The 13,998-nt window shown below is 42.3% G+C and overlaps 1 long non-coding RNA gene across 1 annotated transcript; it reads right to left on the bottom strand.

Annotated features, from left to right (window-relative positions):
* Nucleotides 1-4,926: 4,926 nt before the first annotated feature.
* Nucleotides 4,927-12,794, bottom strand: LOC121198670. Its single transcript, XR_005896356.1, has 3 exons — nucleotides 12,578-12,794; nucleotides 5,819-5,933; nucleotides 4,927-5,321 (listed from the first exon to the last, which is right to left on the bottom strand). It is a non-coding gene; the product is annotated as an uncharacterized LOC121198670 (long non-coding RNA).
* Between the last annotated feature and the right edge of the window lie 1,204 nt (nucleotides 12,795-13,998).

Below are 13,998 nucleotides of genomic sequence, written 5' to 3' on the forward strand. Positions count from 1 at the left end.
AACTCCTGGTGAATAATAATAATAAAGCAATTAATAATAAAGGACACAGGTAGTTTCAATTTTTTTAAACTTCTGAAAAGTTTTTACAAAAAAAATCTCTGACTTTTAGAACAAATGAATTTATCATCTTTGGTATTAATAGATTTACAAGCAAACTTATAAGACCTCTACATAACACCATTAAAGTGAGGCCATGCTGAATGGGCAGCCACTGATGTAGCACAAGTAGAGAAGAGTCATAAAGTCTCTGTCTAATCAGCAGTGTCTTATACAGCACTATCTATTTGAAGTTTGCCAACATTTCTATTATTTAACATTAGCCACCACAGGCTACTGGTCATTTAAGAACATGTGAGACTGTAACTGCAAAACAACTGATTGTCTTCAGTTGGACAAAAGTGTATTTTCCTTCTTATGAATTTGTGGTTTGTTTGTTGGAAGAAAAATAATATATGATATAATAATATTCCTCCTTTAAAAAGTTATATGGTTTCACTGTAAGACCAGTCGATAAGGCTGAAAACAACAGAACAAACACAGACTTGTGACAAGTGGAGATTATGTCTTACAGTCAGTGTCATGTCTTATGTCTTATGGTCAGGTTATACATTATATAACAACACTGGTTTTTGTTGCTGTTTCTTTTCTTTTTATATGCGTATTTGTGACTCATGTCAAGACCAGGATTTGGATTCTCTTCCAATAACAAAAGAAAACATGAAAACAGTTGATGAAAAGCCACTGTGCACCACTGACCCCAGGACAGGTCATAACGTGCCACTGCAAAAACCTGAAACTGGGAGCTGCACCACTATACGCTGTGATTAAAGTTCACATTCTGATATCTGTATGAGGCTGACTCCCAAATCTTAATCCCTTTTAATCTTAATCTCTTGATGCAGTCAGGTTGATGTAGCTCAGATTATCTAATGGTGCTGTGTGTGTGTGTGTGTGTACGTCCATGTGTGTGAGTCTGTCTTTGTGTAGACAGTGTTTGACAGGCTAACATGAGACAAAGGTCATCAGGCAGGAACATAGTTTTGTCTAACAGAAAGAGAGTTCTTCTTCTTGTCTAAAAATACTACGCACATTCAAATCATCCATCCACACATGCCCTGCTTCCATTCTTACAGAACAAACTCAGAAACATGCTGTTTATAGGCTAAAATCTCTGTTCTCCACATAATGAGTCAGTAAAGTGGTAGATGTTAGAGTAAGGCCACACGATGGCGCTGTTATGCTGCCGTACAGGCTTTTTTTTTCTCCTTTCATTTTCCATTCACAGCTTCACCAACGAGCTGCTGTTGCTGCTATAATACAAAACAGATCTGTTTTCTGTTCATTGACAACTAATGAGACGTGCTCAGCTAAACATGACGGAGTACGAACACAATACAACTTTTGTTTCTGCCATTTTATGAGTACAACAAGCTGGGAGTCACGGGATTAAAACAGTTTGTTGAAAATGTGTTAACTCTAGATGCTCAGCGAAGAACGCTGTTCCTCTCCTCTACGTCTTTGTCTTTCTGGATTTCTGGAACATTCTAATTTTTACTGCTCTACATTTATTTTAAAGCCAAAGCTGCTGGTTTACTGTGACTATGATTTAACATAAAACACAAAGCATGTATACACTGTGTTTTTAAGATTAAACCTGTGGTTCCCAATGTTTTTTGGTTTGTGACCCCTTCAAAAAAGTTGGGGCCTCATGTCACCACTGAAAGATTTTGTCTCTAAACCTGTCAGATGGTTTATTTAAATAACTGTATAACTGTCCACTATTTCACTAGATGTAATAAATAGCAGAAAAGGCCTGACTGGTTGCCTGGGAGCCACTGGACTAAACTACTTCATTGTATATAGAGAAATTCAGTGTTAATGTAATATATGACTTGTCAGACACAAGGACATCTGCTTTTGATAGTTCAAGCACAGTTTAAGTGAGAGGTGAAATGTCTTCAAGAACCTCAAGCAAGTTCAGTTGTCTTTGTATTTGTCTTTGCTTTTGGAAATAACATGACCTGGAAGACTGAGAACCTTCACAGACATAAACTGGTGAAGTACTGGGATAAGAGCATCAGTTACATTCATCTATATTTCAAGCATCAAGTGGATTTTTTTTAATTCTATGATGCTCATAATTACAGGTCAAACCAGACTAGCAAGCAAGTGTAACAGGACCCAAACACCCCAGTGCAATTTGGACCCACAGTGATTTAATAGCTGAATAGCACTTTGTTGTCAAGAGCCCTGTTTCATCTGGAATCTCATTTTATGTACATGCATGATGGTGTTGATGCATGTATGAGGAGGATAAAGTATGTTGTATGCAGCATGAAAGCCTTACTCATAACTAAACATAACCACAACCAACAAGAAAAACGGAGTAACCATGAACATGTTGTGGCAGAAGCAACAAACACAGGGCAAGGACCCAAGTGCAGATTCAGTGAAGATACTTTAATAACAGGAAAACTTGCTTACAGACTGATGAGTGCAGAGTCCAGGCAGAGTCCAGGCAGGAGACAAGACTGAGATAATCCAAAATTCACATACAAAAACACAAACTCAGTAACATAACCTAAGGAACTTTTCCATGAGGAAAGAAGGAGGCAAATCCACAGACACAAGGGGGAAAAAAAAACGACAGGAACACAGAGACTTAACTAGACAAGGGAGGCTGTTTATTGGGAACAGGTGAAACTCATCAGGGCGGGGCAGGCAGTCACAAAGGCGGGAAAACACAAAGACAGGAAGTAACACTACAGCTGATACAGGATGATGAGGAATGCAACTTCAAAACAAAACAGGAAACACTAAACAGAAAAAAAATGACAACAGCCTTTAGCCCTACAACTGAACTGTACCAGAAAATGAAATAACCAGTTACATTTGTGGAAAGAGAAATGACACCATCTCTTGGAAAATTATTACAGATACAATTAAAGTATAGCTCATGTGGACACTTGACACAGAGTAATGTGTGGTGTGGTGTACAGGGATCATAGCTGGAACTAACAGCAAAAAGCAGTGGCTTAATATCAGCCCCCAGGCTGCTTATCTTTATGTGTCCTTTGGAGCTGTCTGTGAAATTACAAACAGTTTTTAGTGTCAGTGCATCAATAGATATGATGGTTCAGCATCTCTCAGGGTCAAAAGAGTTACACTTTCCCCTCCACCAGCTGTAAGCGTGCTTACTCTGTAGCTGAACGTTGACCTCTCAGACCTCCACAAAATTGGGAGAATGACCCCTGACCCTACCTCAAGGGCTGAAACTGCAAACACAAAAATGTTTCTGATTTATTCTCTAGATGTGTTTATCTGTTTTGTCTGAGCTGCATTGTTGTAATAAAAACAAACCCTGAAATAATGTTTATTGTTGATTTTTGATATTTTAGATAAGATTTCTGCTTCATGATAATATATTGAAGTCCTGTGCTTGTTCGGGAATTTGCCCTATGATGATTTGATTTAATGTTCCATGTATTGTGGCTTTTATTACAGATTTTATTTGTGTAACAGCTTCCACCCAACTCTTGGGTCTACCTACACATACATGGACAAACACACACCGCTGTACGTCCCCTCACCCCTTCGCCTTTTGGGCTCTTCTCTTCAGAGTCAGACAGAAATACTGCATCTCCTCCTCCCCTGAGTGGAATGTCCCTCAGACATTTATGTGGACGGAACTCTGAAGTGGCTGGACATGGTATATCTGATGTCAAACTCAAAGCTGTGCAGGTCGTGTGTGTGTGTTGGCATGTTGGACATGGTTTGTTCTTTCACATGTTGATACCAAGGGAACATTCCTGGAACTGTATCACACATGTGTACACAGTCTCACACATGCTATGTACACACATGAGTTACATCACATGTGCCCACCTGGACTGTGCTATGGGATGCATCACAGTGGTGACATTTTGTTCAGTGCAGGTACAAAAAACAAAAGTGTGTAACGTGACAATAAAAAAAGACAGAGTGAGTGGTGTAGGAGAGGCTCCCTCTTGTGTTCACTATCGGTTATTTAAAAATGAGAGGACTTTATAGTAAAACTATTCAGTAGCAGTTTTTTTAAAGTTTTTTTTTGATATGGCAGTTTTATATTTTACTGATTAAGCTTCGACATTTAATACATTATGTCAGTGATATAATGTGTTTCAATCATTAACACTTAATGCTCAAATATATTTAAGACTTTTTTTTCACACTATATACACATTTATGCATGATTTTTACATACAGGTTTTAAATCCACACCTATGAGAGCGAGGCTCTGAGTGAAAGCACAGGGGAAACTAATCTGGGTATGTGTGGGTGTGACACCAAAAAGAGTCCGAATTTACCCCCTGGGGCTGGATTAGGACGGGCAAACAGACAGCTGACAGTATTGATGTCTGTCTGTGAGTGTGTGGCCAGACTGGCTTCCCTCTGGATCACTCACTCACTCACTCACTCACCTCTTACTTGGTGTAGCTGAATACTGTTCAGCAGTGGTTCTGTCACTGCACAGATTTCCAACATTCACTGGGCTCTGTCTGCATGTGGAAAAGTTTAAGGAAATCTGGGAACGTGATGGTTATTTATACTGAATACTACTGTACATACACAACCTGACTGTAACATTTACACTTAAGTGTTGAGATATGTTGACCAGTGCTGAAATGCGAATTACAACTAATTACTACTAAAAAAAAAAAAAAAAAACTAATAGAAACGATGCATCAAAATGAAAAAGCATTCACATCCACTGAACTGCACACTGCAGTTAGCAAGCTAATGCTGAAATGGTTCAGACATGAAAGGTGAAAATATGACAACGTTCAAGCTTCAACAAACATCCGTATTACAGGAAAGCAGACGTCCAACCCCCCTGACATGGTGGAACAAACAAACAAACGAGGCCAAAAAAAATATCACAATTTGTTTTTATACCAATTATTTGATACTTTTATTTCCATTTATAAGTATTCATCTCAAGTCGACAATTTACATCACAGCCCATCGGCTCTCTGGAACTGTCTACAAGTCGATGTACTGTATGTCAGTCATAGAGAGAGAGAAGGGGGAATGGAGGTAAGACTGAGGGTACCAGATAAGCCTAAAACATGGGGAAGGACGGGGAGGGAGGGAGGAGGGGGAGGAGGGGAGGAGGGGGGGAAACTGTGGTTTCTGCTGCCAGATCCCAAACTCAGCCCAAATCAACACAATGTTTGTCACGCCATCATCATCATCATCATCACCGTCGTTGTCATCATTCATTCCAGTGCCGTTGTGCAGAAGGGAATGCTGGGAACTTGGGAGGACTCAGTGCAGTGGACCTGGAGAAGAGGAAACACTGGTGAGATCACAGGTCTAAATAAGAACTGTACTGGAACTACAGGAAATAAACTTCATGATAAAAAAAAAAATATCTGACACGTACAGGTACTTGACTATTTGGTTATAGCGCCATGCACCTTACACTAGTTTTTGAAAAACGTGGATCTAGAAATTCTTCTACTCTGGATAATCCACAGACTTTGAACTACTTTCTAACAAACATCTCAAAAACCAGACAAATGAAACCACAACCATCCACATTTCTAGATATTACTATGGGTGTCAGATTTGTTTATTATTTATTTATTAGTGTGTTTGCTTGTAACCTGGGAGTATCAACCCTTTAAGAACAGGCTTTTTTCACAGCAGACACTTTGACTTGTTGTTGCTGTAACAATGGCTCTGTCCTATTCAAGCATCCCAGTCAGACATGACAGAGCCCTGTGAAAAACGCCAAATTTGAAAGTAAGTTGCAAGCAACTGTTGGCATCCTTACATTTGAGGTTGGGGGGTGGGCAGCCCCTCATGATGTCCCCTCAGCTGCACTCTTCACACAAGCAGCAAAGGCCTCCATCAGATCTTTGCAGCCCTCGGCTCCCTTCTCTGCCACACTGGAAGAAATATGAGTGGCAGTGAGACAGACTGCAGTCATGATCATCCACGTTTCAACACCTTAACTTTTCATTCCACAAAGAGCTGTTGCATTGCAATATCACCCTCTTTCAGGGATGGCATGTGACTTGGAATAGGCAACCGATCGGTGATGCTTGTTTCATGTGCTAAGTGATTTTAATTTAATGGCAGAGACAAGAAAATGTAACATCACTGCAGACATGAAAAAACAAGAAAGAAAGAATAAAGGATGAGACAATAGGGGATGAAAGTGAAAGCGGGAAAGAGAGAATTCAGGCAGCTGAGGCTGCCACAGTGCATTAGGGTGATGGAGCGAGAGAGAGAGCGAGGGAGGGGGAGAAAAGAGGCAGAGACAATAGAGGGGTGAGGGGAGGAGGCAGGGATACAGAAAAGCCATGTGGATGAACCCATCTGTTTGATAGGACACCAGAGAGGGAGGGAGGTTGCGTGATAATTCAGAGATGACAAGACATGGAGGTAAGAGGCTGAGTCCATGGGAGGAGGAGTTTCATGTTACATGAATGTGAAACCATCCCCCGGCTCCTCCTACCACTTAATGACCCTGTGCTTTTCCTCCAATCCCTCACCGACCCATTGAAGAGCAGGACAGCAGTCCTCACAAAGGACAGTCCTAAAACACCATCCATCACAATTAAAGGTTCGGAAATATTTATGTTTAGAAATATGAATTTAAAGGATAGGAGTGATTATAGAGATGGGTTTTCCTTTGGTCTTTGGCACTGCATACCAGCGCATGAGGGATTCAGAGAGAATAATGAATGCATGTAATCCAGAGTTACTGCTTGTAATTTTATCTCATTTGGTATAAGCATAACTGTTTACTATTCACTCTCCTACAGCTGCAATCAATGCCATTTCCAACTGCTGCTGCTTCACAACGTTCAATTAAAAGTTCAACTGATGAAACTGTGCGGCTTTATTGTGAAGCAGTCACAGGAAACGCAATGACCATGGTCATTCATCAAAATGGCACCAAAAATGACAAGCCAGGGCTGAAATCTTAAAAGAATACTTCAGCACTGGACTCCTATATCACTGTCAGACTCACAAAGGACAGTATAAAAAAAAAAAAACAGAACAAGGGCAAGTGCGACACAGCAGAACCACAGATATGGTTCTGATCTATGATCTTTCTTTATTTCATGCATTCTTCTTCTTCTTCTTCTTCTTCAGTGCAAACAGCAAATCGGTCATAGATTCAGGTGTGTTATGCTCATAGCTGCTAATGTAGCTCTTTTCACATGTGTCCTTTAAGGATTAAACCTTTAAAAGGAATAGTTTGACATTTTGCAGCTGGCTAAAATTAAGGCAAACTGTCACCAAAATATACAACAATCAGTTTCATTTTCAGTCATGTGTGATCACTGAAACACACAGAGCGGAATAAAGCCTGTTCTGTAAATCTAAGAAGCATGGAAACCAGCACCATCACATCACAGTGTCAAAACCATTTTAATATACAAGCGAAGCTACACAAATCCATCTCTGCTGATTTATCTCTTTGTATTGTGGCCGGGTGCCTATTAGTGATGTAACACACAGCTGGCTGCCGCAGATTATCACTCAGCGCTTTACTTTGCCAGGAGGGTTGGGGCGGAGAGAGAGAGAGAGAGAGAGTGTGTGTGTGTGTGTGTGTTTGCATCGTGAGGGTGTGTGACGAAACAGGAGCCACTGAGTTTGTGTCATAGCAAGCATGCATTTCCAGTGGCAGGTCGGAGCGTACATGTTCTTGGACATGAGTCAATGAGTGCTTCTGTTTGCTGCACTGCACTGATGATGGTGTCTAACCCCTGAGGGTGTGCTGTCAGATAATCCTGCTGCTGCCCCATCAGTCCACGACACCATACGCACTTATATATATACTCAACCTCAACCCAAAGAGAAACTGACGGATCTGATCTGAGGTGGATGGAGGGACCTGACTGACCTCACTGTCAAAATAAAAGCCCTTTATTTTAAATGCAATGTGATTAACCTTCATTAACTGACTATACTACAGATTCTGGCCCATCTGCTTCAACATTTTTTTAAGTCTACACAGTCCTGATTTGTATCTATACTTGTGCATCACATGCAAACAGGGGGATTAGAGAAAGCATCAGTGCAGGGTGGTCGCATGCACAGGCAGCGAAGGGAAAGGACCAATAGATCCCGAGAGAAAATCCGAGCCAGGTCACATTACAGGGTCAGGGGGCAAAGCGGCAAAGTGGTTGTCACAGCAACCACTGGCAGGTGTCCTCTTAACTCTTTTTACGTGAATTAATACAAAGATTTCAGAAACATTAAACACAGGTTCTAATATTCAGTTTATGGTGTAAAATATTCACTTGTCCAGTGAATTCTGGTTTGTAACCAGTTAAACACTAGCATGACTTGTAAGCATGATTCGTAAAATAAACCATCCTCAGGCCGTCAAGCACTAGTTACATCCTGATTCAGTGATGTCAGCATGTCCAATTCGCCGCTCAGGTTCGCCGGAAGAGCGCCGTCATCCTCCGGCCTCGGACGCCATGAGGAAATGAAGGCTGAATTATTTAGGCTGAGTTAGCTGTAGTCAATCCTCTTGGGACAAACATGCATAATAGATCACTGAGCAGGTGCAGCAGTAAAAGATGATGCAGTGGTCAAGCGATCATTAGTCAAGCGATCACATGATTAAGGCTGAGTGTGCCATTTTCCTTTGTACACAAGAATCAGTAAAATATCCCTGGGAGCCTTGAGTTAGTGTCGCCCAGCCTCTTTGGTTTGTGACCCGTTAAATCATAACCAATTTAACTCGTGAGTGGGATGAAGATCTACCTACTTACTGTAATGTGAAGAGGATAAAAGAATTAATAAGTATTAAGCAGACTGACATGGATTCATGAGAGATGGTGCAGCACGGGGGTGGTTAAGGGGTAGGGGGGGGGGCTGGTCCCATCCTGACACACCAGCGTGGCACTCAGATTACTGACTTCTGCAGAGTCACCGAATTCCGTAATGAAAACCAACAGTTTCCACTGGCAAGAATGTACGAGCATGTCTGTACATACAACTGTAGGCAATCAGTAACAGACACAGAGAGGGTGTGTGTGTGTGTGCGTGCGTGTGTGTGTGTGTGTGTGTGTGTGTGTGTGTGTGTGTGTGGAGAGCAAAGGAAGGGGGCAACTTTCATGAAAGAGCCTGGACATTCAGAGTACACAGGGGCTTAACAAAAACCAGCACCTCAGCTATAGAAGTCTGCAGCCCACAGTACAGGATATTAACTAGGAACTAACACTTCAATAAGTCACATGCTGCACTGTGCTATATGTCCACTGTCCTGTGTGTATACATGTACATGCTTTACTGTCTTACACATGCGTATAGCCTGTTGTTCATACTTCACCTCTGTAACGGTGCTAGTGTGACCTTGACAAGGTCAAAGCTACTGCAACTCTTTTAAAGGAAAACTGTAATAAAAATGAATTTTGTCATTAAACCACATAAAAAGCCTGTCCTGAAACTACAGGGAAGTAATCACATCTGACTTTAAGCAAACACACAGAGATGCTTATCTCCACAACATGAGGGTCTAAAGCCAACATGGCCGCCGCCATAAGTCTCTGGCTGAATGTAAGAGCGAGGCTGTTGCTTCCCTGGCTGACTTGGTTAAAAGAAGCAGGTGTCAGGTGGAGCAGTAACGTGATCTATGACAGTGAACATGTCACGGTATCTCCCCCACATTCAGTCTCACTTGCACACACCTCTATCCATGACTTTTAAAAGCAGGCTATAAATACACAGCGTTTCTCGTATTCATTACACGGAGTCAGCCATTTTGAATGTACAGTTGGCGTGACGGGTGGATTGGTTGGAATGAACTGAAAGGTGCAGACAGGCCAGCAGTGTTTTCTGATTGCCGCTACACTTCGAATCAGGATGTGGTAATATGGAGGAGCCTTCGTCACAAAAACGGCCACATGCAGAGCGTGGGACAGGAGTCTGTGGGGGAGCTGAGCATTTGAAATTTGAACCCTTTCCCTTAAGCAAACCTAATTATAGAAGAGAAGGATTATTACTACTTTAGTATTGATCACACTGATACACATCAACACCTGCTTAGGTGTCGGGGAGTTCTACTGCATGTTAAAAAGTAGTTGCATAAAGCCTTTTGAGCCTGCAGGGGGAGCCGTGAGAAACCTGGTAGACTGCCTCAAATGGCATCATGTTATGCCTCCTGAGTTCATGTGTGTGTTTAGCAGGCTACCTTGGTCATCTAGCTATCGAAGTGGCTCTTTAAACCTGCTGTAACTGAGTTTTGTTTTTTTTTGTTTTTTTTATTTTGGCTCCTTGAGGGCAGCGGAAATAAGTCATGCATGCGCTTGTACATATCTCACCTTCACAGCTGATATGGCAAACTTGTTAGTTAACAGTTTCTTGTTTACACATTCAGCAGTTCCAGAGCAACATTATCCTTCATTTGACGTTGTGTTTCTGGCCACCTGACAAATCTAAATCCAATCTTCAGCTTCTAAATGCTCCACTATGTTAACTTGCTGGTCTCTAACTGTGTCTGTCTGCTGATTTGTGCTGAGTAAGGTCGTTTTTTTGTTTCTGAAAACAACTGCCTGCTTCAGCCAAAAATAAAAAAAATCCACAATAAAAACATTGATTATAGATGTTTTAACGTGAGGTAAAGTGTATTTCAATGGACCTCAGTCATGCTTGGTTAACACTAAATAGTGCTTGTGCAAAATGTATTTCTTGTTAATAATGTGACGGTGTAAAGGACAAAAGTCAAAGGACATGTATTTTGTATTCTGTGAGGGGCCAGTGTGGCCCTCATCTTAACAGTTGCCTACAGCTTAACATGTACTGTGCCATGTGACTTTCAACTATTCAATGTCATGGGTTCATGTTCTGCTCACATCAGCTGCATGTAACAGCCCACATACAGTAATCACCTGAAACCGTGATATGTTACATGAGTGACAGAACATATCCTCATAAACCTATTGTGGTGCGGCTGTAAAACACCCTATATAGTGTCGACCTTGGCCAGAGTTCTCAGTATAGCTTTACTTTAAAGTAATAAATAGCAATAGCAATAAATAGCAAGTTATTTATCAGTGTTGGATGGTTTGTATTACATCCATCCATCCATTCATTTTCTATACCGCTGAAGCCGTCAGGGTCGCGGGGGAGCTGGAGCCTATCCCAGCTGACTATGGGTGAGAGGTGGGGTACACCCTGGACTGGTCACCAGTCAATCGCAGGGCCGACACACAAAGACAGACAACCACACACGCACACACTCACACCTACAGGAAATTTAGAGTAGCCAATTAACCTAACCTGTGCATGTTTTTGGGATTGTGGGAGGAAGCCGGAGTACCCGGAGAGAACCCACGCAGGCACAGGGAGAACATGCAAACTCTGCACAGACCAGACCGGGGTTCGAACCTGGAGCCCTCTTGCTGTGTGAGGAGACAGTGCTAACCACCGTGCCGCCCGGTTTTCATTCATAAAACCTAAAAAATAGAACTGTCAAAGAATTCTTTTGTCAAACTGACTGTCAGATCTATGAATTTAAAAAGAATCTTAAAACAATCCCCACAAAAGTGAAAAGGGGGGACAAAGCTGAAACTAGTAAAACATTTACACATGATTAGCCAAGTATCTACATCATGCCCTGCCCAAGCCCTTCCTCCTCCACCTCAACCTGCTATCTTATCTAAAGGTTTCACACACCCACCAACACCTTATCAAGGCCCGACAGGCTGTAGAAGCCAAGAAGACATACACCAATGTGTTATGCTATTGCACTTTTCACTGAACTGCACACACACACACACATACACACACAAACACACAGAGCTGGCATCCATGTTGTTGTGGATACATGCAAAAAAAAAAAATATCCCTGAGCTTGTGTCCCTGACCGTTGACACAGCAAGAGGCAAAAGGAGATGGCGGGGACAAACGGAACGAGCTCACGCAAGGTATTCTGGGGAAAGGGAGGCTTGTGACGCAAGCAGATTCCCTGCCTTCATCCATGCGTACGGATGATAATGAAACATCACCCTCCTGCCACACATCATTAACCCCCAAATCACTCTTCCCTACATAGCGTACCCCAAGTTTTCATAACCTTTCCCCCCTGCACCCAGCTAGGACATTTCATCATGCAAGACTTCACTCCGTCTTGGTGGTTTTCTGCGCTAACCGCAGCATCCGACTGAAGCGACTCCATTTTAACATGGCGCATTTTAGGATGCTGCTGTCATCTAATTCAATCACCAACCCCTCCCTTCCTGACCCGGCGTTAAATCAGCGGAGAATTTTAAGCAATTTTTGCTCTAAGCTTGGACGCGAACTCCTTTTCTTTGGAGCTCGTTAGGTAACGATCAAGCACATCGCTAATGATTGAAACAGTCAGGTTTTTACAAACGGCTTCGCTGTCTTCGGCTGGTCAGCATCTCAGCAGGCGTAATAATTTGACTCTTGAAGCCAAAGGAGAACTCGTGAAACATTCGGAGATGATTCTCAAATCTTCTTTTGATGCTCGCTGACTTGTGTGATGATGAAGAGCTGTTCTTTGCTTCTAAAGATCATTTGCACCATGCACACCATCACCTACCATTTGTCCAGGTCAGCCTTGATGCTGGCACAAGCAGCAGGGACGGGGGCCTCAGCAGGGGCAGCGGCGGTCTCAGAGTCCGACATGTCTGTGGTGCTGCTGTGTGTGTTGAGGGTGCGTGTCCTGTCCGGTTCCTGTCCTCCAAACGCCTATGGATCCCAGCGCCACCAACAGAGACAGAGAAACAGAAAGACAGTGGAGATGTGAGTGAGTTGGTGAAAGGGGAGGGAGTACAGGAAGAGGTGGGAGGAGATAAACATGTGAGGGGGCAGCAACACGTGTGTGCACAGTGGGCAGGGGCGGGAGGAGCGGCAGCAAGGGTGAAGGGGCAGTGACCCAGACTGAAGTTCAGAGGTGGTAAACTGGGAAGCACATTTGGGAGGGTGCAGGTTTGAAGGACAGGGGAGAGGAGGCGGGGTGTGCTGCAGTTCCTTGTTGATTTCAGGCTCATCGTGTGGTTTGATACCTCCAGTATTACTTCAAGGCCAACTGTCCAGCTCAGGCTTACAGAAAGGCAAACTGAAGACACCAAGACGTGATTAATACAAGTTGGAATTTCTGCTCAGCAAATACCACGTGGCCAACAGCAGTGGAGAAAACCTCACACCAACTTGAAGTCAGATTCACACATCGCTCACCCCGTCACAGTGTGATGGAGTGAATTAACTGATGCATGAGTGAGTGTCAGGGCAGTTGGAAGCCTTATAATAATGACGGCCTGTTGTCCATCATTATCTGACCATTGAATCCTGCCACCTAGTGGCAGCTTTATGCAGGAGGCTACAGCATCCTGCCTCTGATAAAGTCCTCATCACAGCACATGGCAGCCATGCTTCAGAGGTCAGGGAATTTAATGCAACTAAATGTCAAGAGAAACTAAATCTTTGGGGCTAAACACAGTGAAAGGGCATTTGCTATTTATGAGTGTCTTTTATAAGCAGTAAACACTGTACTCAGACATATATTGTGGGAGTAGTGGTTACACTGAGTCATATGTCCTTGTAGGAACAAACCTTTTCAAGGTCACATTGAAAATGTAATAAAATTTCAAAACATCCTCTGAAAAAGCAACAGCTGCTATTAAGGAATATTTTCACCATAAGTTAGTTTGAAATGCAAGAGAATTGTTTGGGTTTTTCTATTTTTTTTTTTTAACCTGTGACTCTAATAATTATTTCTGCTCTAGTTTGGACCCAAACAGCTGCAGAACAATAAGAATGTAATTAGCAGTTTTGATTTTATAATGAGATACCTGCTGCTGATGAATGCCCACACTAAGATTTTTCATCTCAGCCCATCATCCTCAAAACACGTTGCTGCTGATTTAGGCAATATGAAATTTACTATTTTATCAGTGTCCGGAAAACAAGAGAAATTCATTTACCTTATTTTTTAAAAAGTTGCCGGCGTTAGTTTCTTTA

The sequence above is a fragment of the Toxotes jaculatrix genome, chromosome 18 (assembly GCF_017976425.1).
Source record: "Toxotes jaculatrix isolate fToxJac2 chromosome 18, fToxJac2.pri, whole genome shotgun sequence".
Lineage (NCBI taxonomy): Eukaryota > Metazoa > Chordata > Actinopteri > Toxotidae > Toxotes > Toxotes jaculatrix.